This window comes from Octopus bimaculoides, chromosome 9, assembly GCF_001194135.2.
Source record: "Octopus bimaculoides isolate UCB-OBI-ISO-001 chromosome 9, ASM119413v2, whole genome shotgun sequence".
Lineage (NCBI taxonomy): Eukaryota > Metazoa > Mollusca > Cephalopoda > Octopoda > Octopodidae > Octopus > Octopus bimaculoides.
The window spans coordinates 51661127-51667262 of record NC_068989.1 but is presented as its reverse complement, the minus strand read 5'-3'; positions in this window follow the sequence as shown (position 1 = coordinate 51667262).

Sequence of the window (6136 nt, the reverse complement as noted above, 5' to 3'; positions counted from 1 at the left end):
AGTGGAGGGGGAGGAGGAGCAAGATGATGAGGAGGAACAAGAGGAGGAGGAGGAGGAGGGCGAGCAAGACGAGGAGGAAGAACATGAGCAGGAGAATGACTTAATGAAAAATAGCTATAAAGATACGAATAACATGCACCGGGTGAACCAGATAGTCAAGCTCAAAATATTTTGAAGCAATATGAAATGTACAACATATCTTAGAGGAAACCAAAGGGAGAAAGTGCGAATGTGATAGATAGAGAAGATTCGTTAATAAGTCGATGGGAAAGTGAAAGATTTGGAGTAGGAAGTATTATATAGAGGAAGACAAAGGAAAAATATATGTATGTAAAGAGACAGAAAAGGCAGCGGAAGCTGTCATGTATAAACGTCTTATACAAGTATATGTTTATTTAACAATCAATGAAAGCAGTGTTGTAAAGATGACAATCATAGGCATCTAAACAGCTGAAAACATAAAAGTGTTTATTTATTCATCTCTATAGCACTGTATTATATATGCAAATAAACAAATACAATGTTCGTATAAAAAAAGAAACAAACATATGTCCGTATTAGTTAAATTGAGAATGAATAGAATAAATAGAATGCGTACAAAGTCACTGAGAAATATATTTATGTATTTGCGAGTGTGACGTGTATGTATGCATAATTATAGACGCATCCAAAATATATAAACATCTTCATGCATACACAAGTTCACATATATATATATAAGCACATATACATTCAATCATGTATACGTTCGTACATATATGTCTGTAGATAAATATATACATTCATACATATATGCGTCTGTAAATAAATACTCAGTCTCTTATATATGGCTTATATACATAAGCTATGTTTCCTATTGACATCGATCTGGCAAATGGATATAAATAAAGGTATTATTCATATGACTCGTAAAATTCCAGGATAGAATACATAGATACATACATATATACATATATAAAATTTTAATTGGATTCCTATTAATAAAACTGATGCTAGAGTGTGGTTTGATCTGTTGGCATTTAGTCACTTCTTTCATTTTCAAGAATTACAAATAGTATTGCATATAATGAAGTAATGTAAATTTTATATATTTTTAATATTTTTAAATAATTTTCACGATTTGTCTAGTCTATTACACACAACATCGTTCACTATTTCTAATTGCTAGGGGATGCAATTTCGGAATAACAGTTTAAAAGAAATGCCCATGAATTGAATGATGAATTTGCTGGAAGAATGTAGATCAAACTCATTCATATACAAATACACTTTGAAAAGAATTCAGATGATTTTTTAAAGAAATTCATTATGAAACTATCATATATATTAGCTTAATATATATGACACGTTGACAGAGAATATCATACAGATTTATAGCGCAACTATTTTTTTACTGTCCTGTTAGTTCGCATTTATCTATTTTTACACTAAATTTATACGAAGAGAACATTTATGTATACAACTAAGAACCAGCCAAATTTGATCTCTTTTTATATTTGATTCTGTCGACTAAATTGCATTGAAAGGCCACACAGCTGCAAAAAAATTCTCTCCTCTTTCCATTGCTACACAGCTTTCAGTCGTCATCTGCATATGCCAACATTTCATGAAGCACCTGGATTAATTGGATATTAAATTTTCTTATGCATAAATTAATTTGAATTTTTTGTAGTATCGATCTCAGTAGATTTAGTTGAAAATTCAACTTTATTTCGCATAAGGCTTTGTTTGCACGTTGCTTGCATTCGTTTTCGATGACACTATATTTTAAATGTTATCATATTTATAGTCCAATCAAATAAACACTAGCTAAAAGATTATTGTCCCAAATGTTAAGGTCAAAACGAGGCAGTAATTTTTCTGTCATCAAGTGGAGTCCATTATGCTCCTGCGGTTGTGGAGATATTTAAAGTCGATTGTATTTTCTTCCAAACTGGAGGAAATTAAAACTAGCTTGCTTTAATAGTGGTATTAAATATATCAAATAATAAGAATTTGCAATCAGTATGTGGGATTAGAATTTCCAAAGGATTTGCAAGAATACTTGAGAGTTATTTTTTTTAATGCGACAAGAAAAAGACGAAAAATATAATTTATCTCGCTAGATTTTGAAAAGACTTCTTCATGAGACGTGACTTAAAAATGCATTGCAGTTTTTCACCTCGCTCCTGCTGATACGATTCCACGTTGGATGTATCTGACACTATATAGTAGTCTAAGAATTGTCAAATAAATATTTCTTAAAATATATTTTGAAAATATTAATATCACCTACACTGAAAAACGGGATAAATAAGAATAACAATACAGGATCCAATTAATTCTTGGCTTTCCCATAAGAAAAGTAAATGTCAAGTGATCCGTAAATTGAAGATTAAAGATGAAAACTTTCAACTGAAGTTGAAATATATCTATCAATTGTTTTCTATTTGATATGCATTTTTTCTTTCCATGACGCATAATAAACGTTTTCAATCATTCCACAAATATTGATCGAATCTTAAACGAAACCATTCAAAATTCTATAGCCCGTGAGTAGATATTCATATATATGTGGAAAAAGTATAAATATATTTCTTACAGGACATATGAAAATGTCTTCTCTTATTCTGTACAATTATAAGCGACATTTTCGTAGAAAAGCATACGCATGTGCACACAAATACACTGCCTCATACATGCACTCTCCCTCACTCTATCACACACACATACACACACACACACACACACTTATATTTCATCGGTATAAGAAATCAACACTATTCGCTAATACATAATTAAATACACATGCACAAATACCCTTCACCCATATATCTGCATCTACCATTACGTTTATATTCCTCTCATTATTATAATCTTTATGAATATAGTATATATACTATATATATAATATAGTATATATAGAATATATACTATATATATAATATAGTATATATAGTATATATACTATATATATAATTTACTGTTCCGTTGTAGGTAAGATCCAGAACAAAGTATACCATTTTGTGAGAGATAAGTATTATTCAATATACAGAACATTTTTTTAAAGTTACTAATAGTGTCATGGAGTAGAGATACAAAAGTTTGGTAGACTTCTCAATGTGCCACGTTTCTTCCAGAATATCGTCAGGTTCCAGGCTTACCACTATTAGACTGAAATGAAGATTTATTAGAAAACATGATAAAAAGAAAAAAATGCACAAAGAATGCTGACACAAAAAGTGATAAGAGAAAGAAATGTAAAGCAAGTATTTCACACCACACAACTTAACTACAGAGCCGAAATTTTTAGCGAATGCAAGCACATGGGAAAATTTGTTTTGTAGAACTGAAGGACTCTACCATCTCCGGATTGAGTGGTTATCTCATAGATTTTCGTCTCTATTCCGGTATATTATAAGGCTCCAGCTAAATTAATTATTATTTCTATAGGTAAAGAGACGCAGATCTTGGTTTTCTTACTTTTCTTTCTTTTTCGCGTTCCTCTGTTTGCATCAACTTTCTATACATCTTTCTTCTGTTTCTTCTTTTCTCATGTTTTCTCATAGACTAGCATTCTAGTTTGCAAATAGTTCTAATAGTATGCACTGAGCTTAGAAGATTGCTTTGAGATGCGTAGGTTTCTTAATAGATTTCTTCCTCTGTTACGCCACCACCTTTTCTTTCATTCATTACTTGTCTCTTCCTGTCTGTATAGCCAGCTACCATCCATAATTGATTGAAAGCCTGCTTATTCAGATTCGCGACCAACATGACCGCACACTTTGACCACACTGACCTTAGCTTTACCCACTACCCTCCTCTCTCCATTTCATTTTTCTTACCTTTGTTTATTTCCCCCTATGTCAGAGAAATTTCCTCCCCTCTACCATTTTCTCGGTCCCTACGCCGCTTATGTCCTCCCTGTGTTCTGTTCTGACTCTTCTTCCTCTCTCTCTGCTACCTTTAAATTTATGGCACTACTACATGAACACATATGCCAACTTCTTTTTTTTATGAAGGAAGGTGATTGTTTGGTGATATCGCTGTGTTCCTGTTTACCCAAGACTTTTTGCACATTCCATCAGCAAACCATTGACATTATTACGTAAAGGTTACATGATTTTTTCGCCCTTATTTAATATATTTTTCGTTAAATTTAGTTATTCCTCTTCTTTAAATTATTTCGGTTTATTCCTATTCTTGGTAGATATATTTAAACATTTATGTGAACACGTTAAATTCAAATACAATACTGCAAACAAATAAAAATGCAGCAGCAGTTCCTTAAATATGCCTCATCAGTAGAACGCTAAAAGCAATTGTACCTTGAAAACAACACCTCGTCGAAGAAACAGACTTGAATTTAACGATGAGTGTTTAATGTTGATTGTTCAGTTGCATTAGTATTTCCACGCAGGCAAACATTTATATATTTTTGTTGCGTCTTTAGTCCATTACATGAACTACTAGTACATAGGGAACAATATTCATTTAATAGCAAATAGAAGAAACACAATTCATCTCAGCCCAACTATTCAAAAGAAAACCTTTGAAATCCACTATTTTCTAAGGAGACAAAGTTGTCTCTGGGAAAACTTAAATAAGTCTATATGATGTGTGAAGAAATAAATATGAATTAGCAGTGCCTACAACAAACTCAAGATTAGTTTTAAAACGCTAGGATAGGTGCAGTTTTATTGAGAACCCATATATTTCTATCGTTACAGACCCATAATTACACCATAAAGTTTTCCTAATTTTTATAAATACATTGAAATCACATAATCATGCATAAGTACACACTCGTACACACTCACCCAGATACATTTACGCATTCTTAGCATCAACGTCGACATCCCAAAGTTATTCTTTCTCACGAACTAAGCATGAATTCAACATTCTCATAAATGCTTGGTCTGTGTCTTTCAAACCTGAAAACAGACGCTTCATGGCTGAATTATATTGCCGAATGAACAGTCCAATTGTTCAATAAATGACCTGACGAGAAGATACAGAACAAACACAATCAGCCACATTTTGCACACATTGCATTCTATGCCCTTAAAAAAGCAAAGTATATATGCCAAAAAAAGATATTGCTGTATTAATAGTATGACAAGTGGGAAAGAATGAATGCACGTGACGAAAGTAATAAACCAATACAATATCAACAACTTCAATGTTCGTACGTCATAATCATGATAAAAGGTATTCTCAGTAACACAATTAAATGTATATTATTTTCAATTTTGGGGGTATACAAATTTGAACTGTTTATATCCTTGTTAATGCGACACTCAATATGCATCCAGTTCGGTTGGAAATATTTATCTTGGATGTGAAATGCTACCATTACTGAAATTCTATTAAAATAATATCTCAAGAATGTATTAAAGCTCAATTTATTCTATACAGTTTTTATTGCATATGAATCGCATATCATAGTATTCTGTTTCACCTTAAAATTTTATTTAAGTTAATTAGTGCTGAAGGTTTAACCAATTCTTGTATCATCATTAGCTTATCAATTTAAAAACATAGAATGGGTATTTGCCTAATGGAATGACTTCATTGAATGACTTCACTTTAGTTAAGAGAGATTTAATTTATAACAATTAATAAAACGGTGAGCTGGTAGGATCTTTAGCGTGTCTGACAAAATACTTACTAACATTTCTTCTAGCACACTCTGAGTTCAAACCCCGCCGGTGTTAGATTTGCTCTTATCATTGTATACAGTATGTAAAACTCTTTCGCAGTACATCTTCGAAGAGAATTCAATGTATGTTGTTATTTTCAAAGAGGAGATATGATATTAGAAATTTCTATCAGCCTGCAATCTCAGTATGTTTGGATTCGTTATTACAATAATATAGAAGGCATCTCATAGAGAATAGTTAGTTTAAATACTGGATTCATAAGTTTTTGATATGTCACAAATATTGATCCAATGTACATATTTATGTGTGTTTGAGTGTTTGTGTGTGTTGGCACTCCATCGCTTACGACGTCGAGGGTTCCAGTTGATCCGACCAACGGAACAGCCTGCTCGTGAAATTAACGTGCAAGTGACTGAGCACTCCACAGATACGTGTATCCTTAACGTAGTTCTCGGGGATATTCAGCGTGACACGGTGTGACAAGGCTGATCCTT